At 41.0% G+C, this 23,645-nt stretch overlaps 1 long non-coding RNA gene and 1 pseudogene across 1 annotated transcript in view; one reads left to right on the top strand and one right to left on the bottom strand.

Annotated features, from left to right (window-relative positions):
• The window catches only part of LOC148215176 (uncharacterized), a 29,917-nt gene extending 8,675 nt beyond the window's left edge, over positions 1 to 21,242 (bottom strand). Inside the window, exon 1 of the long non-coding RNA XR_015796706.1 lies at positions 19,949 to 21,242. This is a non-coding gene — a long non-coding RNA (uncharacterized LOC148215176). The remainder of the gene's footprint in view (positions 1 to 19,948) is intronic.
• LOC103052074 (large ribosomal subunit protein uL10 pseudogene) lies at positions 6,072 to 6,927 on the top strand (annotated as a pseudogene).
• Positions 21,243 to 23,645: the final 2,403 nt, after the last annotated feature.

Here is a 23,645-nt window from a genome sequence, read left to right as displayed (position 1 = left end):
TTGCATCTCTTTGTTACCTATAGAGCAAGAGGTACTGTATGTAGATCAAGACCACAAGTGGTGAAGCACCCTATCCATTCCATCACAGTCTATAAGCCAAATGAATCCCAGATGACAGTATAAAACACAGTATAAAACAGTATAATCTCAGGTGTGAGATCACTTGGACAGGCCTATGATTGCTATGGAGAACATGAAAACTCAAGCTTTACCTGTCCCCCTTTCAGGTGGAGTCATATATATTCCCCAGGTAGAAACATACATATCTATCTAGGTAAAAAGCTATTTAACATATATGTATTGATGAAATCAATATACAAAACTGCATTATGTTTGGGAAAAGTTGCTTGCAAAACATAAATAGACAAAATCGAATATACATATATGAGGCAAAATTGCCTTCTAAAATGGATATACAGAAAGAAACACGTGTGCACATTTTTGTGAATTGATTATAACAGAAATGTATGTAGAAATGAAATAAAACACATTTACAGTGAAATCCTGCATTTGTCTACTCAGAAATAAGCTACACTGAGTTCAGTAACTATTGCTCTTAGGTAAATAAAATCAAATTAATATTTATTACTGTATAGACCAACTTTCAGGTAAATGGGTATGATCTTGGTCCCTTAAAACTGCAGCATAAGAAATAGACAAAAATGAATATTTCACCTATTCCTAGCACCTGTAAATATTACAGATTTAATGGTTAATAATAATGTTCAACAGTATATAGTAGCTAAACTGGATGAACATTATTCATTGCCAGAAAAGACTATAGTTTCATCTACTAAAACCCAGAGAGAGAGGTAAAAACTGCAGATAATTAACATACTCTACATCTTATCACAACATAGAAGCCTGTGATCAGTTACCTACACTTTTCACTGTCCAGATGATAACTCTGGGTGGGAAATATGTTTTTATTGTCCCTTATTATGATTTCTGATCTTTAAACCAGACTAAGATTGGACACCCTTCAAAAATGGACACTTTCAAACAAATATTCTACCTCTCTTGAATAAAGCACGTGCTACTTGTAGAGGGCAGAAAGAATGGCTTTGAAGCCCTACAAGGCAATGATCAGATAAGGGGAATGAGGCCGTTCCAAGAATGTAACATAAGCAAAGATCTCAGACAAGCCCTTTCCTAGTTCACATGAAGATAAAGGGAAGGAGGGGGAAGTACATTCAGATTTGCAAGATACTGTTACTATACTTTTACTATAAAAGTAGTACTGACCTACGTGGTATTTGTTTCCTAGCCTTTGAATGTTTGACTTTGGAATATTTGATAGCCAAATGAAAATAAACATATTCACAGGTATTACATTTGTAATAATTCAAAGAGTAAGAGTGCAAAGTGAAACACATTTTTGCGGAGAAAAAAAAATAAAAGCAAAAAAATATTGCTGATGTTCTTTTAAAGATGACTAAACCCTTTGCTGCATAGCACAGGTATGGATAAGAAACATTACCATATTTCAGTCTGTTGGGTGAGACCTGCTGAGAAGAGCCAAGATGGTTGGGAATAACAGCTATCTTTAACCTTCTTGATCTATTTTTAAGATCTAATATATGTGACCTGGATTTCATTAATACTGAGAAGTCCAGCAATTCCCCTCCTCTGAATATACATACATCCTTAATAACTTGATGGATTTAATGAATTCCTCCTTGATGGATTTAATGATGTTCTTTGAGATTCCTAAATATCTGCTATGTCATGGGAATCTTTTCCTTCTAATCTTCATATATGCATTTTCTGATAGTTAGACCTATCAAGTTTGAATTAGGCCAGGATTATGAGTGACTACCATACCCAAATCTAGGGTGTGTCCTCCAAGTCACTGAAGTCAATTGCTGGCACTGCTCTGTTAAAAGACAAGCGAGAACAACAAGAATTTTTCTTAGGCCTCACCAATCTAGAGCTTTCATACTTCCTCTCAGTTATAGAGACTGATGTTGCATCCTCTTGTCAATAAAGTCTTACGGTTCTACAGAGTAAACATAAACTATGTAAGGTAGCTTGATAGGTTAGATCCTAGCCCAGGCTATGAAGTCCCAGATAATAAGCACAACACAGTAATATGGGTGTCCTTTAACAAAAACATTGATGCAAATACATGTCTGTTCTGGGAATCTTCCAGCCTGCATACTTACCTCAAGACTGTTGGCAACGAAAGATTCTAATTCTGTACCTTGGATCTTCTCAAGCCTGTATATAACATTTCACTGAGGGCCATAAATAGGACACAAGTATCATTCAGTTTGATCTGTAACCCGGTCTTTAAAGACATAACTGGCTCATTTTATCCTCTCAAGTGTTAATTTAACCATCTTACCAAAGGAGTCTGCCATCTCAGTAAGGCGGGTCCATTAGGAACTGCTGGATAAAATATGTCATTCCTTCTGGTGAGTTCAGGGATGAGGGCACGTGGCACGATTTGCATGGGCAGAAGGGCTTTGTGACAAGTCATCCCCTAACAAGTGGAAGTTAATGCTTAGATCTCAGCCCAATGACATACTCGTTATAGTACCAGAACATGACAGATGCAAAAAGAACAGTTCAGTAAAGTGGAGAGAAAGATGTGAAAAAAGGTTTTCAATTGCTATGTTTGGCTAGTCAGTTTAGCTAATTGTCTACAAAAATGTCAAAAACGTAAACACTGGAAAGAGTTCCCAAAAAAGGTGGGTCTTAAGAAGCAAATAAAGTACTTGGTATCATGCAGGTAGCTGGAATGCAGTTTCAGGTATATAGGGCAGCAAGGAACAAACCATGGAATCTTTTGAGGGATCGTGAAACTTTTGTGCAAAAGGAAATGGGATGGAAGTCTTTGAAGACAAAGATCTACAGTGATTTTGGCACAGAAAGGAAACTAGGGTACAAGGGATTTAGTATTATTCATCATAATCATATTAAATATATTGATGGTGAGATACATAGAGTATTTAATTTTTCAAGAGCCCAAGTTCTCTATTGAGACCAGTAGCTCTTAATCAAAGAAGTCTTGACATAGAATTACAGAGTATGCCAAGATGTCAATTAGGGCACAGCAAATTTCATTTTAAACCAGCTTTATATCTGGCCCCTTACAAACAATAAATTTTGTTTTTTTAATAATAAGTTTTATTAACAGTTACAATTAGAAAACACAAAAACAATACAAACTACCCCAAAAAAATTAAAAAATAAATAGTGCAAAAAAGAAAAGAAGAAAAAAGCAGAAGAAAGCAGAAGAAAAGAAAGTATATAAAGAAGTAACTTCCCCCGTCATCACAAGTATAAACAATTTTAGTAACTTATCACTTAAAATACAACAAATATTCTCTTCATCCCATATCTCATTTCTTAACTATAAACAAAATCCAAAAGTCTTGTCATTCATTTCTTATCAGCAAAAGTCCATTAAGGGTTACCAGAAATAACTACATATCTATTTTAACCATGATCAAATAAGCCAACTCTATATTCCTTCCCTGTACTTTTAATAATATTGGTTTTTAATCCCTTCAAATAATGTCCTAGAACTTGATTTCTTTTCATTTTATTTTTGTCCAGTATCAGAGAATCCTTCAAGACTTTAACAGATCCCTTTTGTACAGCCAGTAAGGAAAAGTTATCCAAATCACTCTTTTGGTTTAATATTTGTATGTCCCCTTTAAACATTAAGACATCAACCAGTTTCATTTGTATGTCCAATATACCATCTTGTTCCATATCATTCTTGTAACTTGTCATATTTAAATCCACATTCAAATCAGTTTCAGTCTTATCGGTATAGCTTGTTCTTCTTCTGTGACATCATTAACACACCATCTATCTATGGTATCAGGCATTCTTAAAAATTAATTTCTGAGTCCATTATTCAAAAATATCCTTCAAAACATCTACTAAATTAAAGTTAGTTTAATCTATATTAAAGTATTTTTCTCCATTCTTTGTTAACAAGTCAAATTTAAGTATTCTCCTTTAATTGTAATCTTTATTTTCTTCTACTTCCCTCTAGTGTCCAACCAAAGTCCCATCCTATTATGTTTGCTTTTCCACTGGATTTTTATAGTTAATTTTATTTTTTTTATTCCAAATCCATCTGGACCCTTAGTCCATTTTTAAGTTTCCAAAATCAACATTCTAAACACCTTTTTGCTGTTTATTCCAAAAAATAATATTTTTCCAAGTCTTAAATCGTATTTAAAACTTCTTTCTTTAAGGAGAAGGAGATTGCTGTTCTGAAGGGTCTTAATAGTTCTAAAGCAGTAAAAAATAATTCCAAAAGTGATTAAGAAATGAGGCATGGTTGAGTTTTTTGAGCTTCGATGGCATCCCTTGACTCCCAGCCACTCGACTCATAAGCTGACTGCAAAACCTCAGTTCCTGTGGTCTACTCACAAGGAGCAGCTGTCCAGAGTGTGCATGGGTGATCTCACAATCTCTCCTTTCCCTGGAGAGATTTTGCCAGCCAGGATCCATCATCCAGCCACCGATCTCCACCGTAAATGTTATCCCACTTCAGCAGGGACGTCTAGCTCACCATGGCACTCACCAGAAGTGTCACAAACAATAAATTTTGGAGGACCTTCACACTATTGTGGTTAAATATCTTCCCATCGGCATTGCTGGAGGATAAATACCACAAAATCCCCTACGAAGGCTTTGTCCTTGTAAAATGGGAACACTGAATCACAGGATCATCTCCTGCTGTACTATAATTTTTACTGAAACACCTGCAATGAATTACTAACACATCTTCTTAATCCATGTCCAAGTTCAACAGAAGGATTCTATGTGCAGCTTCTTTTGGCAGATAACGATCCCAAGATAATTCTTGCTGTTGCAAAGTTTGTATTTGTAAACCTGTTGAATTTGTGCATTGTTGACAACAACCTAGACTAAGAATGATTACAGGCCCTTTTATCATGCACATAGTATTTTGTTTTACATATTGTATTTTCTTTTATGACGTTTGGATCTGTGAGCCATAAAAAAGTTTTACTGACTGACTGTGGAGACCACCTTTTGGATTCTGCAGTGTAATGAATGTAAAATTCAGAGTATGGCAAGAAATATGACCTCCTTTCCTCTGCAAAAAGGGCAATTCCACATAAACTCTAAGCAGTTCCTCCCCCATGCTGCTCCCTGCTGTTTCTTAAGCCAACTTTAGAAATTCCAATCCCTCCTTTTGTTGCATGGAGGCCTTGTGAGGGAACACTTCTGTCTAAACTGCCATCTCCTCCACATGATCACTGTAATGCCCAAGGAAGACTGAGTCATGTGAAAATCCAGCTACTTCCTCAAGATCATCCGGCTCTTGGATGATTATGCAAAATGTTTCATCGTGGGTTGGAAATGTTGATTCCAAGCAGAATTACTGTCACTCATGCCCTAGTCACCCCCCATTTGGATTTCTGTAATGCTATCTACATGGAGCTGCCCTTGAAGAGTATCTGGAAGCTTCAGCTGGTGCAAAATGCAGTGGTGCAGGCAGTTATTTGTGCCCCTAGGGTGGTACATGTTACACCTCTGCTCCATGAGCTGCACTGGTTGCCAGTTTGCTTCTGGGTCCAATTCAAGGTGCTGGTTTTGACCTTTAAAGCCCTTCATGGCATGGGGCCCGGTTACCTGAGGGACTGCCTCTCCCCAATTACATCTGCCTGTCCCATCAGGTCTGGCAGAGAAGGCATGCTGCGAGTTCCGTCTGCCAGAGAATTACATTTGGCAGGTCCCAGGAGGAGGGCCTTCTCTGCCACGGCGCCCTTCTTGTGAAATCTTCTCCCCCCAGAAGTGAGATTAGCTCCATTCTCTCAACATTCCACAAGCCCCTCAAGACTTGGCTCTGTCATCAGGCCTGGGGCTCCCTGGGGACCAGGGAGATTTTGTGATGGGTCCCGTATTAATTTTATCCCCTCCTGTTTGGTGTGTTTTTACAGTTTTTTTTATTTGTAATTGTTTTTATGTATTTATTCTTTTTAATTGTTGTACGCTGCCCAGAGTCACCTTGTGTGAGATGGGCAGCTATATAAATATGATGAATGAATGAATGAATGAATGAATGAATGAATGAATGAATGATCAAGCAGATGCAGCAGATCCATATACCTCTGCATGGGAAGGCTGTTTTCCTCATGGGGAAGAATATCATGATGTGCATGGCCATCCGAAAACATATGGAAAACAAACCTGCTCTGGAAAAGCTGCTCCCTCATATCTGTGGAAAGATGGGCTTTGGGTTCATCAAGAAGGAACTGATTGAATTCAGCAATATCCTGTTGGTCAACAAGTTACCAGTTGCTTCATGGGCTGGAGACACTGCTGCCTGCAATGTCACCATTCCAAGTCAGAACACTGACCTGGGCTCTGAAAAGACCTCCTTTTTTCAGGCTTTGAACATTGCCACCAAAATCTCCAGGGGCACTTTTGAAATCTGAGTGATGTGCAGTTAATCAAGACTGGAGACAAAGTGGGTGCCAGTGAAGCCACCTTGCTGAATATGTTGACTATCTCACCCTTCTCCTTTGGGCTCATCAGCCAACAGGTGTTTGATAGTGGCAGCATTAACAACCCAGAAGTTCAGGACTTTACTGAGGAAACTTTGCATGAGTGCTTCCTGGAAGACATCTGTAATATAGTCAGTGTTTGTCTTCAGATGGGCTATCCTCCTGATGCTCTCTGCCTTGCTCCATCATCAGTGGGCACAAGCAAGTCCTGGCTGTGACTGTGGAGACTAACTACTCTTTCTCATTAGCTGAAAAGGTGAAGGCCTTCCAGGCTGACCCATCATCTTTTGTGGCTGCTGCCCCACCAGGGACTGAAGCAGCTGCTCCTGCCATAGCAGCCCCAGCCAAAGAAGAAGCCAAGGAAGAATTGAAAAAGTTTGAAGTCCAGACTTCTGGGAGCTGGCAAAGTGACTGGGCTGGTGTTTAGTCCAGCCTATGACCACTGCAAGACTGATTGTTTGTTCTCTTGCTTCTTGCCCTTCCCATCCATACAGGGAAGAAAAGCCTCGATGGCTGGTTCCTGTATGGACTGGTCTACCAGTACCTGCTGTTTCCTTTTGGAGATTGTTCCCTCCTCATTAGACCTCACTGTTTTCCTGGATGTGTGCACACAGGGCTACCTTCACATCCCACCCACATATCTCTGTTGACACGAACAAGACCCTTTTCCTTTTCTTTTTCCCTTGCATTGCAGCATCCTTGCTCTGATGTTACCATAACCCAAGCAAGAGGGAAAAGGTTGTTCTTTCATTCCTACATTCATCGTTAGATCCAAGGAACCTTTGTGGCAAGGAAGAACTGATAGTGCAGCTTCATAAAAACCAAATAGCAAATGTTGCAATTAAAATGTAAAATAAATGAATAAATAAAGGTGGGAGGGGAGGGGAGGGGAGGGGAGGGGAGGGGAGGGGAGGGAAGCTTTGCAGTACCGTGGACAGGCAGTGGGAAAACAAAGGAAGCATGGTTGACTCGGACTGGGCAGAAACCAAAAGAGTGCCTCCTGGGAGATGTAAGGGTGGAATGGAGCACAAGCTTCTTGGGTTGAGGCTTGTTCACTGACGATCAACAGCAAGATTATTTAAGAAAGAAAGCAGCCACTGTCAACCAACAGAGCACTTAGCAGTCTGGCAGCCTGTAGTCTGGGCAGAAACTGAAAGGGTGTCCACTGCGAATGAGGAGGACTGAATGGAGCAAGGAGTTTTTAGAGAGGGTGGGCAATCGTTGCTTATGGAAAGCCCATTGATTTAGCAGGCTATTGTTGACTCAACTGCAAGATTTTTTTTAAAAAGGCAGCAGGGAAGAGAGCAGCCCAGAGACCCAGCAGCCTGGTAGCCCAGGATGAAATGCCTGCCCAGGCAGCAATCAGCCAATGGAAGGAAGGGGGCGTGCCAGACCCTGCAGCCAATCACCACTGCAGCTGCAACTAAATCAGAATGACGTGCTGGAGACCATCTGCTCTGAAGGGCTTAAGATGGCTCAGGTTGGAAAACAGGATGGAAGGTGGGAAATGCAGGTTGGGTGCATTTGTGATGGGCTGGGAATGGGGGGGAGACAACATCATCTGTTCCTGCACTCAGAAAGTGCTGGGTGGCCCCTACTGGCACTTGGCCAAGCAGGAAGTGTGGACCTACCCATAGCTAGGCCTGTGTTCATTGCCGAAGGCGACATCCCCTATCCCTTTACACTATGCAGCCCCTAAACGGTGCCAGAAATGCTAAAAGTTGCAAAAAGATTTTGCGATGTTTGAAACATTCCCAGGTTTTTGTCCAAACATGCACAGATGTTAAATAATAATAAAGTCAAAATTTTAGATGTTTTCTTTCTTGTGTCACAGTAGGAAATCCCAGCCAATTGTGCTCTATTCTGAGAGAAAGTTGCCCTTTCTCTTTGAAAACTTTGCCAATGCCTTAAATGTTAATGACTTGGTTTGTCTTTTTCTAAATGTCCCATAAAGGCTGAGGAATTCTGCTTTATGGGGAGCCAGGCTTCTTTCAGTACCTCCTTCTATAGCATTCTTCCTCTGCAAACACATTTGTCAGGAAAACATTCTGTACACATTCCTGGTTGGCAGAAAAACTGGCCCGTTGCTTCGTATCATTGAGAAACAAGATCCTTTGAGAAACAAGATCCTCCCCAAGCTTCCATCTATGAAGGAGGTAATCTCCATTAAGGAAGTAAAACCATTTCATTATGGATCTTGCTGAGAGTGGACTTGGATTTTTCTCCTTCTCTGGTATAAAGAGCCCCAGCAGGAGCAAAGTCTTGATATCTGCCTCAACCTAGCTCTTGACTTTTTTCTTTTTCCTAATAGCAAAATCACCTTGTCTGCTTACAGCGCCATATCACTGTCCTCAGAGGCTGTATCTCCTTCATAACACTGTCTGGAATGACCGTGTAACCATGTGTAATTGTGTGGTCATGGTCTGATTGTTCTAGGGAGTGCTGCATGGGAACAGGGAATTTTCCGTATGAGAGAGAGAAGGAGGGAGGGAGGATCTTGTGCTGTATGTAGAGGCAGTAATTTTTGCTATGAAGAGAAGAAACAGTTGAAGGTCCCAAGTACCCAAGCATTTTCAAAAGTAAATAAAAAAACTATCCGCCCTAAACCAAACAGCAGGTTTACATCCTGGTATTTCATAGGAAAATCAGAACGTGAGATCAGAAATGTATTTATTGATGACAGGATTTGCAACCTGCCCCATTCCATAGAATCAGGACAACTCACATAAATTCAGAACAAGAAACAAACAGTACATCAACATTTGGCACTAGTTAAATCAAACAATAAAAACGATTAGCCTAAAATCAAGCTAAATATGACCAATACTACCATCTTTAGCCCCAAACCTATGGCAAAAGGGCACTGTCTTCACCACTTTCCTGAAAGCTAAGCAAAAAGGGGCAAATCATTCCAAAGTGCTGGGGCAGCCACAGAGATGACAAGGTCTAGCCTCCTGTCTGTCACATCTCAAGGGGAAAAAGTCCTCTCTAGATTGCACAGGATGAGCAAAATCTCCCTGCAGCAAAAAGTATCAGTTCTGCCTCAGTAATCCTCTATCACCTTCCCAGCAACTGGCATTCAAATAATATGTTTTTGTAAATAACCAATAATCATAGCGCCTCTGAGACTTTTTAGTAACCATGGCTAGTAGCATTGGAAGCTTCATTCTCCAAGAATTCTCTTAACTTCACTTCAAGTCATCTAAATCAGTGTTTTTCCACCTCAGCAACTTGCATGGGCTGGGGAATTCTGGGAGTTGAAGTCCACACATCTTAAAGTTCCTGAGGTTGAGAAACACTGATCTAAACCAATGGCCATTGCCATGTCTTGGAGCAACAAATGTCATACATGAATGAGATTTTGCTTAATGGCATACTTCCTTCCACCTATCCTGAAATTACTGTCAGTTTATCTGCATTCTAAACTTACAAGAAAGGGAGATGAAAAAAAAAAACACATCTGCTGTATTTTGACAGCTATAAGAAAACACAATGGCAATATTTTAAACTGTTAATTTCACCCAGAAAATGGGTCAGTTATATGTAGAGTACACAAGGGTGTCTGCAACAGCGCGATCAAAGCTCCACCAGATTTGTACATGTGTTGCACGTGTGATGCACATAAAAACCAGGCAGGATTTTGATCACACCGTTGTGGCCACTATCTTGACTTTTTTACCATATCCTGAGGCACCCCTGAAAGTACACTTGCTGATCTTATAGTCATGACACAAATACATGAATGAAAGTACCAAAATGTATTCATGCAGGCTGAGAAGAACATAATCCTTTCTATGTACAGTATTAATATGGAGAATTATTCAGTCCAAGATATGATCATGGTCATCTTTCCACTGAGATTAATGGGATTCAAATGTACTTATATTTAGCTGCATAAGTGTTGAGAATGTCTATAATTATGGAAGGAAGGAAGGAAGGAAGGAAGGAAGGAAGGAAGGAAGGAAGGAAGGAAGGAAGGAAGGAAGGAAGGAAGGAAGGAAGGAAGGAAACCCTATGTTGCTTCATTAATTTGATACTTTCTCTCCCTTAAAAACCTCATTTTTTCTTATACTGTGTTTTTGTTGAACAATGTGAACTTTGCAGCTGTAAAAGTAATTAAGGTTAGAATATCAGGAGGCACGGCTGCTTGTTCATGAGAATGTGATAGTGTAAGTACTGACAACCTGGAAAAGAGAAAGCACTTAATAATCTGCTGGGGGCGAGTGACTCCATACATGTGTTTTTCTGGGTCCCGGCCTGCTCTCCATCACTCTCGTCCTCCCCCCCAGTGATAGTCTCCTCTCCTGTTCTCTCCATTCCTTTCCCGATTAGCTTGCATTTCTTGACCCATTTGTTTTATCTTTGCATTTCACACTTGCCTTCTCCCCCTGTATTGTTTGTCAGCCTTCTATTTGGCACTTGTGGTAACAACACTGAAAGGGTTCACTACTCTGCATCATTCTGCTCTGACTTAATTCAACTGTAGTGAAACTACTACAATCACATCTGGATCCATCTAATTTAATCATCCATCTCCCCCCCCCCCCCATTAATGTGGGATGATGCCTTTTGGCCTAATGTGTCTTGGGACACTCCTATAGATCTCTCACTGGGAAGGCAAATAATAGCGATCAAAGCTTGTTTGCCATTACTAATCACCCCCTGCAATGCATAGCAAAAGAGGAAATGGTGGGCATTTTCTGGAAGATGTTGTAAAGTTGCCTGGGAAATGAACAGCTCAGATAAGGGTCCCATATATACTCAGGGCAGGCAGTCCTTATCTTACAATCCCTGGAAACTTACAAAAATTCTGTGGCTGATGCATTGTAGGAAAAGAACCATATTAGTCTATGGTAGTTGAAAGTCAGAAGGAGTCTGGCAACACCTTTTCAGACTAATAAGTTTTATTAAAAGGCATAGGCTTGCGTGAGCTACAGCTCATTCCATCAGTGGAATGGCTGGATGTCCAGGACACTCCATTACAGATCTCAGAGTAGCCATCTTGGAAAAAAGAAACTTGAAGCCCTTTTTAACCCTTCAGTAGTGTGGACATTCAAAAACGTTTGTTCTGCATATGTACAAACAATACTGATTTCGATTTACTGAAGCTTCAGATAGGATAGGTAGGAATGATCTATACTGAATGCAGTGTAATGTGTGCATGTGTATTTCCATCTTGAAACTATTGGAAAGCCAATCAACTATTATTACTGAGTTACTTTTCAAAGCAGTTCTAGATTTATTGGTATTTGTGACGCCACACTTGGAAAGATGATATAATATAATTAATATAATGTGTTATTAAAAGCTTTTTAATACAAAGCTTTTAAACTTTGTAGATAAACTTGCTAGTCTGAAAAGGAGCTACCAGACTTCTGATTTATGGCAGATGCAGGAAGTCTTGTTAGCAGATTAATAAATGGTTTTTAATGTTGCCTGTGTTGAAAATCAAAATAATGCTTTCTTTCTCTCTCTCTCCATGTGTAAAGCTGTAGGATCATCTAATCTCACCTTCTTATGGTTGTAATCCTCCCTCCTTGCTTTTTTTATTCTTCTTTTCCTATCTCCCAAGTTGTGGGAGCTATGAACAATATTCAGTCCTAAGGAGTAGGCAATCCCTGCTGTCAATATGTTTTGGACTTCAGCTGCCCACGGCTTCAGCCAGCATGGTCAGTTGGAAAGGCTTGTATTCCAAAACATCAGGAGGACATCAGTTTTCCTTCTGATCCTTACCTAAAGCCATACCCCAAGGAAAACAAAAAAATCTGCCTCTTTGACCAATAGGGGCAACATTTTAAAAAATTGCTTCCAAGTCAGATGACCAGCTGGTTGATGTATATCCTGCTTGGTTATTCAATTTCAAACACAGTAATCAAAACACGAAGTATGAAGTCATTCTTTAAAAAAAAATTAAAATCAATGCTAAAATTAATTAACAGTTCAAAGCTTGGTGGAAAGAGGGAATATGGCTGCCCTTCTAAAGGTGGGAAGAATGTAGGCCAGTGATTCTCAACCTTTTTGAAGCTGCCGCCCCCCTAAGGAGCGGAAAATTTTTCAACGCCATCCTTTGTGAAAATCCTGTAATTTAGGGTATGGGGAATGGGGGGGAGTTACTGAATTATAAAAGGCAAAAATTTTAAGTAATTTAATTCGAACAAATCCGAACTTCAAGTACGTGGAATTGTATTGACGACACTTCCCGCAGCGCGGGAAGACAGCTGACACATGCGTTGTGCTGGTTGGGATCGGAGAAGAATCGTAGTGTCGAGTTCTTCAAGGTCATCCTACCTAGAATACAAATTCGTCTCACCATTCTTAGAAGTGTGTGAGGGCAGCCATCGCGTAAGTTCGTTTTATTGCTGGTACAAATGGTGTAAACCAGAGAATCAATTTAATAAATTTTGGGGGGAGTTTTAAAATTAAGTTCGAATGCCAAAACATGTTCATCACCCCTCTACCGCCCAAAACATGCCCACCACCCCCCTACCACCCAAAACAAGTTCACCGCCCCTCAGCATCCTCTCACCGCCCCCCGGGGGGCGGTACCACCCCCATTGAGAACCAATGGTGTAGGCCAAGTGCAGCTTCTAAGGGGATGGATTCCACAGCCTGGAGGTGGCGCAGGAAGAGACCCTTTTGGATAGCCTGAATAAAAGGGCTCTTGCAAATCATAATATCTAGGCAAGGCCCATTACAAGAGAGTCAGTTCCTCAGATATTCATGCCTAAAACTGCTAGAGCTTTAATGTTTAATAGCAACATCTCAAATTCTTGACCAAGGCAGGTCTTTCAGCACAATCATGGTATGTTCTTCATACTGGATACCTATTAACAGTCTAGCATTTTGCATCCATTACTGCTTCTGGATTCTTGTCAGTGATAAACCCCAAGTAAAAATGCAAGTTAATATATAGGTAACTGTGGGTAGATACCCTTGGCTCAGGAATGTCACTACTGACCAATAGATGTCAGTACGTTGTAGTGGTGAAGGTGTGGAACTAGGAACAGGGAGACCCAGGCTCTGTTCCACCCTGAGCCAGGTAAGCTCACTGGGTAACTTTCTTTCAGCCTACCTTACCTCATAGGGCTGATGTTGTAGGGAAAAACAGGAGTGCTTTGCACACTGCCTTGAGCCCTGAATATAAGGTGTGATAGAAATCTAATGAATATATGTGTCTGTCTGCCTCAAGAGATTTTGTTCTTGCCCTTCTTTATTTTGTGTTGGTATTTCTCACACATCTTTTCCCCCTGTTCTGCCTGCCAACCTTTCATTTGGCCTTGTGCCTGTAGCTTGGGGGCTCCCTCCCACATCTTCTGGGGCTCCTTTCTGTGGCTATTGGTGACCAGGGGCTCTAAAGTTCCAAGGCTAGTACCATCTTTTTCTTCAGCAGAAGGTTAGCTCAGGGTTTCAGGGGATAATGTATCCTAAAACAAAGATAGCATACCCAGGGATGTGATTCTGGCTGTTTGCTCCTTCATACACACATTTTGTACTCAGAGAGAGGTTTTTCAATAATAATAATAATAACAACAGCAACAACAACAACAACAACAGTTATGTTCTTGGGAGGAACTCAATGCGAATGAAGGCCAGTATCAGCTAAAGAATTGGCAGCTGTGATTTCATGTTGTTGTGAATAATAATAAAGTTGTATTTTACAAAAATAGCATCCTCACACTTCCCTCACGTAGAATGAGAATCTATTTTACAACCTCAGAATTTTTCACACTAAACTACACCTTATATTGGACCGTGATCAACTGGCTCAGGTCTTCCGCCCTCTGTCTCTGTGTTTCTCTCATTTTTCATCTAAATATCACAACTCTTCTCTCACTAGTCTGCCCACACACACACACACACACAGCTATCTGGGGCTGCAACTTCCATCAATCTTATCCAGGATGGGTGGTGGCCACCCTGCCTGTGAATGACTGGAATTTTTGTCACACACATCTGGAAAGCACCAGCTTGAGAAGCTCTTCTGTGCTTTCAAATTCTGCCATCTGTTGGCCTGGAAACCAGGAGACGGTGAGTTCTAATCTCGCCTTAGGCATGAAAGCTGGCTGGGTGACTTTGGGCCAGTCACTCCCTCTCAGCCCAACTCACCTCACAGGGTTGTTGTTGTGAGGAAAATAGGAGGAGAAAGGAGTAGTAGGTATGTTGGCCACCTTGAGTTGTATATGAAAAAAAAGGTGGGGTAAAAATCTTTTTTAAAAAATCATTGTTTTTAGAGGATGAGAAATAACCATACTAAGTTGAATGGGAATATTTCATTGCATTATACACTTTGTGGGTATTGAAATGCAGATGTTAAAGGCATGGAGGTACACCCTCTCCTGCCCCCCCCCCCAAAATAGGCAGAGCAGGTGAGAATTGGTCTTCTACCATAAGCACAGTTCAATTCAATGTTATTTATTCTAGCATTTAGCCGGCAAATTAAATAGAAAGAAAAGGAAAGGGTCAAAATAGATAACCACAAGTAAGTGTATACAGTAATCTATCTTAAATCTTACTATCTATCCCCTGCAAAAGCCTTGATGCTAAATAACAAAACTTTACAACATTGTAGGTTGTATAAAAAAAACTTATCAGCAAGCAGAAAATTGACATAGAAATGGTCTGATTGTCCAGGAATTGCTGCTACAACGGGAAAAAATAAGATTTTGACGCAATGTCGTATAAAACCTCTAATATAAAAGAACATACCTTATTGATTCTATCTCTTATGTGCTGCAAGGACAGAGTGATGTGCCCTGGGGAGGTTGCAATATCTAACCTGTGCTCAAGAGAGTGCTACGGAAGCCAGGTTGGTGTAGTGGTTAAGGCACCAGGCTAGAGACCAGGAGACCATGAGTTCTAGTCCCGCTTTAGGCACAAAGCCAGCTGGGTGACCTTGGGCCAGTCCCTCTCTCTCAGCCTTAGGAAGAAGAAGGCAAGGGCAAGCCACTTCTGAAATCTTGCCAAGAAAGATATGTGTTTGGCAACTAAAAAAACCCTGGGCAGTTAGTTCAAATTATACTGGAGCTCAATTTAGCCTTATACCAACCAAGATTGCATAAAATGGTCTGGGAAATGGTCTAGGCCACAAAAAAGGAGCTTTGGCTTAAGGGACTTCTTCCAAGTAGATTTGAAGTATCACTGACAAAAGCACCCCAGCAGGAAATGATATGTTTAAGCCAATAATTAAATATTACTAGCCAAATTCTACTCTGGTCAGCCCTGCTTCTAGCCTAAGAGCTACATTTGAGATGCGCTTGGGAGTACCAAATATGGAACTAAGGAATTTGGACTGAACAGATTCCAGCAGACTAAAATTAGACAATAGACCGATAGCTGCTCCAATTAACAGTTGTGCTAAAGCTTTGCCCGAAGGTGACCAGCTAGGTATCTATTGCCTTATGTGTGATGATATCACAGAATTGCTGTGGTAGTCCTTTGGGCCAGACAGCAGTGTAATCAGCATGAGCACCTCTTCTGCTGTTGGCTTGAAATATCACCCTAAAATATTTAAATCTTAACTTGTTCTATCACTCCCCATTGCCATCACTGAGCAAGGATCATAGGCTGTCCAGCGAGTCCCAGGTGGCTTGCAAGCAAGCCAGCAGGCAAGTAAAGCATGGCGTATGGCAGTGTTGTCCAAACTTGGCCACTTTAAGATGAGTGGACTTCAACTCCCAGAATTCCTCAGCGTGAATGGCCTGTGAGGTGTGGCATGAGCATGGTGGGGCTAGGGGTGGCTGATGCTGGGTGGGGGGGTGCAGGTGACTTACAAGAATGATTGCAACCTTTCTTGCCGGTTTCCCCATTGACTTTGCTTGTGGGAAGCTGGCAGGGAAAGTTGCAAGTGGCAATGACATGGCTGCAGGATGCTGCCTGCAACCATCGTAAGTGCAAGCTGGTTGCCAAGCACCCAAATCATGATTGTGTGACCACAGGGGTGCCAGGATGGATGGAATTTTGAGGACCAGTCATAAGTCTCCTTTTTCACCACAGCTGTAACTTCGAACAGTTGCTGAGCGAATGGTCGGTAAGCAAGGATTACCTGTATAGTTTTTAGCTGCTGGATAAGACAGTTAATGTAAATATGAAACAAAGTGGGTGCTAAAACACAACCTTGGCAAACACCCCTGAATGTCAAAATTGGTTTAGGCAGAGAAGCAGCTTGGCTGTGCTGAACCCATAAAAAAGACCCTTTATGTAGCTTGTAGAGAAAAAGTAGAAGGCATTTATCAGTTGAGATGTTATTCAGTTTGGACCATAGCAAATTGTGAGAAATAGTCAAATGCCACTTTAAAACCAGCAAAAGTGGCAAACAATTGACCTCAGGTCTAAGGACATGTTTTTCAGTAAGATGTTGCAAGACCAAGCAATGATCCATAATGGATCGTGCCTAGCCTAAAACCAGCTTGTTCCTCTAAAAATTCCTTTTGAAAGATTCTGTCCTCCAACTTAGTTACTAGATGTGTGGCATACTTCATCAGCACAAACCCTCCTCTGGTTTTCAGTCAAGCTACTATTTGACAAGCTGTTTAAGATATGGATGAGGCCACTGGATTGTTGATTAGGAACTGTGGGGGCTGTAGTCCACGTGTCTAAAAATGGAGGAATGTTAATCCATATTCTTTTAAAGTGCAGGCGCCAAGGTGAGGTCTGAGAAGTGCAGAACGAATCAGAACAATTGTTTCTTGCTATTTGGACACTATAGTTCTATTAATGGAGCCAAATATCAGATTAAACATTTTTCTGCAACTGGAAAGGAGTCCAGAGAATAGCAATCCTTGGCAACATTAGGTGGGAGTGAAAAGGTCCTAAACCGCTGAAACCCCAACCAGATCAGACTTCCCCAAACTGATCTCCTCTAATGGTGTTAGGATTATAAATGCTAGTTTTTCTGCAGCCTGGCTATGAGGAAATTGTCATCCCACACACCTAGATGTTTTGGGGCTAAGTTGGTGTTAGCAAAAGTGAGCTGGAAGAGCCAATGATCTGATGGTGTAAAACAGCTTCTTCACTTCTTAGCTGTGGAGCACAGAGCTAATTGGCTCAGTTGTCTTGCCCAGATCCAGTCTTAATCTGCACCAACACTATCTGGATTCTCAACCTGTGGCACATGATACATTTCATGGGAATGTATCCCTAAGAATTAAGCAAGAAAGAATTCCAGAAAAATTATATGGCAAGAATCTCTTTCTTGGGAGCTACAAGTTGTATACGTCTCACCAAAATTATCACACAGGATGAATGGCATTTATCAGCTAGATTATTTCCAAGAAAGAATTCAACAAAGCAGAGTCTAATAATACAGTATTTTTCAACTGTTAAATGATCTAAAGGATTCTCACTCACCACCCATAATGAACACACAAAAATCCATGGAGCTGATTCTTTTTTCTGGTGCTTATAGATCTGAAATATTTACATCCACATGTTTACACATAATACTCCATGGCAGATGCCAGCATAACATTGCATGACAGAAGAAGGGGGATGAGAGAATATTCCTGGATAACCCTAACTTTTAGACCCTAGCTATTTTGACCAAATTAAATAGCTGTTTTCAAGAAAGAGGGAAATCTTACTCCTCTCTTACACCTCTACTAGTAATTTCCATCTGTAGAAGCGACTGTTGAGTATGCCAGTGTAATATTGGTTTGCACAAATATATTATACTACCGTAGCAACTAATCATTGAGGGCTGCAAAAAGCAGATTGCAAGATTTCAGGAGGGAAGACATTGATGTCATAAAATTTGGCAATCTCATACAATTTGGGCTATTTTATTTATTTATTTAGTTAGTTAGTTAGTTAGTTAGTTAGTTCATTCATTAGTTAGTTCTTAAGAATGCCATCTGGGAGAGCTGTGATGCCTGCAGGTATCACAATGTTGATCCCTGACTTAAATGGTGATCCTCCAAAGCTTTTGAAGATGTAGTAATTTCCTTAAAGGAAAAAGATTTGGAATCACTCATCCCCAGCTTAAAAGATCTTCAGTGGCTGGGTTCAGCATGAACTCTGCCTGAAACCCAAAGGAGCCACTGCTCTATGAGGTTGGATGAACACATGGTCCAACTATGCGTAAACTGGCTTCAAATGTTCATGTGATTGATGAGGTGAAAATGATGCTACGTAACCATCAGTAGACCTAACTGAGTGAGGCATTACCAAGGCATATAGACTAGTGTGGAGTGGTGGGAATTTTCCCGTGATTGGACTGGAGTAGCCAGCCTTTGGAGCTCTGTAGGTGGTCTTGCCAAGTTCTGGCACTGCACTTATTTATGCATTGTCCCACCACCTCAGAGTCTCTGTAAACAGATCATCTCTTATTCCATTGTTATTCCCCATCGACCACCCCCCATGAGGTTCTTAGCAATAGTTGTTTTTCTTCTTAGAAGAGCCTTGCCAGGCATTGTTTCTTTGTGTCCCATATTTGTTTCCAAAATAAGATCTGTGAACAAGGAAACTGGATGGCAATGCAGAGCAATCTCTTCTCACAGCTGGCTAGCAAACAAGAAGGAACCGAGATGCCTCTTACTAACTGCCTAATCCCATTTCTTTTCCCATTTATCTGATATGCTCCCAAGGCTCCATTTGGCTTCTGTTGCTAGCAATCCTCTTGCTAGGCATTTTACTGAACCACATTGTCTTCAAATTATACACATCATGTGCTGCTTCTGGCTGTTTTCAACTTGGCCACTATCAGTCCTTAAAGCTTCCAGTCATCGGGTGTGAAGTTGCATCTGGAAGTCACTTGTGCTGAATCTTCACTTTTAAATAAAAGTGCAGAGAATCTGGTTGAAATTGTTATGTCCCTAAGCTTGCCAAAATATTGTTTTTTATGCATTTAATACTTTTCTATCCCACCTTTTCTCCAAGAGCCACACGTGGTGGAAATAGTTCACCACCACTCAAGTTTAGCCTCAGAACCACTCTTGTGAAGTAGGTTAGGTTGAGACTAACCCAAAGTTACTCAGGAGCATTGTGCTAAGTGGCAATTTAAACCTGGCAGATTTTCCCAGCCCTGGTCCAGCATATGAACTAGTAAACCACAGTGTAGGAAAATCCCACATGCAACTGACATCCATGAGGACAAGCCCAGGCTCCAGCTGGATATCCAAAAAATGAGTTAACATAACTCTACGTAGCTTATCCTCCTAATGTATTGCTCAAAGTACCCATCTATTTCAGAGAGGGAGCAAGGCAAAAGAGGATAAAAGCTGATCTAATTTTAAGCTGTCCAGGAAAGCTCAGGCAAACTGTCAAAACAGACATGAAATCCCAAACCCCAGAGAAGGAAAGAACCAGAAGAATTTCCCCACTTTGGGCACTCACAGATACTTTGTCCAATGTATCATTGGTTTAAAGGCATCTCACCAGAAAACGCTGACTTTGTACGAAGAAGGAGGCAACAGGCAGTTTATATACATATGTGAAAATGAAAGAGCACAGACCTCAGCAAGCAGTTGGTCAACTCTTCCCAAAATAGCTGTCTCCATTTGGTCTGCGGAGAGGCAGGCGGCAGGGAGTGGAGTGGATCTGTCCGCCTCCAAATGTGAAACCCTGGATTGCAGATCTGATGTCCTGAAGTACAGCAAGAGACTCAGCACCAAAGAAAGTAAAGAGATTCCAGGCAGCCCGGAGCCCAGCAGCAGAGGTACCCTACAGCATCTTTCCCCATCTCCTCCTGTCCTGGGATGCGTGAGGCAACCAGTCTCCAGGCTACCAGAAGCAGCCCCTTTCCAGCTCTTCTCTTCTACCACCATTTCTTCCCTGGCCTGAGAGGCAATAAATAAATAAATACTGAATAAATAAAGCAGGGATCTTCCTCTCAGAAGCACACACTCCAAGGTGCAGGAAAGGACACCACCATCCAGAAGACTCCCAGAGCCACTGAAGAAAGAAGGACAGGTAGCAAAATAAAAATGAGTATGGAACCAGGTGGTAGGGAAGGAATGGATGTGTGTGTGTTTTCCCAAAGAGGGGGAAAAAAAATCAAACTTCAGAAAAGTTTTTTTTGAGAAAACAATCTGATCAAAGTTGTTGTTGCATTTCTCCCTTTAAGCTTCCTTTATTGTTGCTGATTTTCCTCCTCCCTCCCTCTTGGTCAGATGGTCAGATCCTGTGCGGAATAGGCAACAGACTGTGCATGAAGGTCCCCATTAGAGAGAGGTAATTCTCAACTGATTGCACATTGCACTGTGACTGTTCCTGATTTCTCTGTAACATGACACTCTCTCTCTCACTCTCTCTCTCTCACACACACACACACACACACACACTGTCTCAGATGAGTTGGCTGCACGCTGTTTCCCAAAGCAAGGTCTCCTGCTCTCCCTTCTCTCTGCAATGATTTATTTATGCAAAACTGCTGGGTGGGATTGGATTCTAGGCTCCCGCCTACTGCAAAGCCCCACCAGTCCCTAAAGTGCTGTTCATCAGTTCTCCTTTGAAGAAGGACTTAACTGTAGTCATTTATAGCTGCAAATAAGCAACAATACGAAAAAGGTGCAAGGTTTATGCTGCAGACCCCCTTCTCACTTCTAGGTCCGATATCAATTCAGGTAAAATTACATGCTCTTGTCTGAATGTTCCTTACCTTTATGGAAGACTTTAGCATCTTCCTGACTCACTGTTTCCAAACAGGTCTGAGATTTTATTCACTGACACCAACTGAGAACTAATGAACTTTGGCCAGTTCATCTGCATTTTCAGTCTGATTTACCCTGAATAGGTAAATTTTTTGTATGGAGGCTCCAGGCCTCTGCATTCTTTTGGCATGTTGGCATTTCACACCCACAAAGGAAGTAATTAATCCAAACTCTAGCATTTAAGGAGCAGCACAGAGATGTAGGATCTCGCTTTATGGGACTTTCAGCTGAAATTGGCCCAAATATAGTTTTCAAATAAATTCTGGGTAAGATTAAAGAATGGATTATCTGTTATGTTAATCATGTCATGGCAAAACTAATTCTGTGTTCACTGGGAAGCAGAGGATCCATAATCTTGCTCCAAACATTTCACTGATCAAAATAATGTGGGTAGCTGCTCGCCTGCTAACTCATTTTACAGAAATGTAGCAACTGTGTGTCCAGATAGAAGGAAAATGAATATACATAATATAAGAAGCTACTCCATGTGTTAACAGATTTCAGGTGCAACTTATAGCAATTGGGGCCATCCTCGGCATAGGTCATGGTAAAGAAGTTGCGTGAATGTTATATGGCTTTTGTGCTTTTAAATTTAAATTTAAATTAATTAAATTAAATTTAAATTAATTGGGTCCTAGTTCTTAGGCTAAGCTGGAGTTAGACCCAAATGGCTTTCAAAATTCTCCACCAAAATTGAGGACACCAAAACTCAGTGAATGATTTCTCCAAATTCCTCAAAGACAATTCTCCACTTTAGCAGTCACAAAAGCACTATTACTCAAAAAGCTCAAAGGGAGGAATTTCTCCCTAAAGTTTTCTCTTGGGGCTTAACAGCAGTCTGGGAAGTCAGAGAGGTGCCAGACTGCTGGGGAGATGTTTGTAAAATGAAAGACAGAATGTTCGTGTACAACTCTTGGACACTTCACCATGAAATGCGTGCAAGAACAGCACATACCATTCATTAGGGGCTTAGAGAAAACCTTCCATTTTGAAATAATTTCTATAGCAATTTCTCTTTTGACAAATTGAATGAAAATGAAACCAAAGGCAAGAGAAGGCAAGGGAAGTAAACCATCACTGAGTTAACTGAAGGAGAACCTCTACTGCCTCAGTTTCTTGCTTCTGTTTTTATAACTTTGGTGGTCTCCTAAAAATTAGTGAGAGAAGTCCCTCAGTCATGGAAATATGGCAGGAAGAGCCATAGAAGATGCATAGAACTGGCACAATGAGGAAGGTTTCAGGCTGTCTTAGCACTCAGAAATTCTCTTCTCTTCTCTTCTCTTCTCTTCTCTTCTCTTCTCTTCTCTTCTCTTCTCTTCTCTTCTCTTCTCTTCTATTTTTTCTCAGTTAACAAAGTGATTTTCCTAAACAGCCTGCTCCCTCTACCCATCTCTTTTCCTTATTTTCCTTGCCTTAGATTAGTATCTGTTCTGCATCCCTAGTGGATAATCTACTTCCTTTCTTCCTTTCAGCACTATTCCACTAGAGTTGTTAGAGTAAAAATTCTATACAAATTTCTATTGGAATATGAATAGGAACATGGCCTAGAAATAGGGGAGACTACAAGACAAGGGGTCCCACAGTGTCTTGTGTAGAGGGAGGTTGTCAAAAAAAAGTCAGGATGATGATTGCAACTATATGATTGAAGCTCACCCCTTTTGTATGTGTGTTGACATGTGGTCCTATCTTGACATTTTTTACACCTTCCCCCCCCCCCCCCCAAATGCTCCTGGGCACAAAGGATCAGGCAGTATCAATCCATGGAACCAAATATATATATATATATATATATATATATATATATATATATATATATTTATTTAAAAAGTAGGAGAGACTGTAAGCTCAAGTCTGAGGGGCTATGTTGAGAACCGATACATCCGGAATGTAAATAGAAAAGGAACTCTCATTGATGGATCATCTCAGAGTCATGTTGATGGTCCTTGTGATGAGTCTGCTCTCCTCCATTGCATTTTGCTGGCTCTATACATATCATTGCATCCATGAAGACACTTAAAAAACTCTCTACTAACTCTCCATGCTACACTTTGTTGTCATAATGCCAGGAATAGAAGATAGTTTAGATTCTCATAGAACACAGCGCTCATAGGGGCAGCAGATACAGAGCTGAAAAAAGGGAGAAGTCTTAAAATACCCAGGATAACACATTAACGTCAGAGAGAGAAGAAGAAGTTTGGTAATGGAGATTATGGTGGCAGTAAAGGTGCTTCAGTGGCTAGAATGGACCTAGACAGTTCTACTGGGTGTTGAACATGGCCTGTTCATTTTAATCCAGAGAAAAAGTGGGTGGTGATTCTAAAATGGATTCAGCAGTTTTTGTGCTGCAGGAGGTTCATCTGTTCCTGAGAAAGAGGAAGTTCATGGCACACTCAGGGGCGAGACTCACCAAAGAGGAAAAGCACTGTGGGACTTCACACAGAGGGCACAGGGGCTGTGCCAGAAGATAGATGGAAAAAAGAACATCAAAGGTTTACCTGTC

Source organism: Python bivittatus, unplaced genomic scaffold (genome assembly GCF_059951505.1).
Source record: "Python bivittatus isolate LINGU-HERP-01145 unplaced genomic scaffold, Pbiv_v1 ctg000400_np1212, whole genome shotgun sequence".
NCBI lineage: Eukaryota > Metazoa > Chordata > Lepidosauria > Squamata > Pythonidae > Python > Python bivittatus.
Note: the sequence above shows the minus strand (reverse complement) of the source record. Positions and strands in the feature narration are given on the sequence as shown.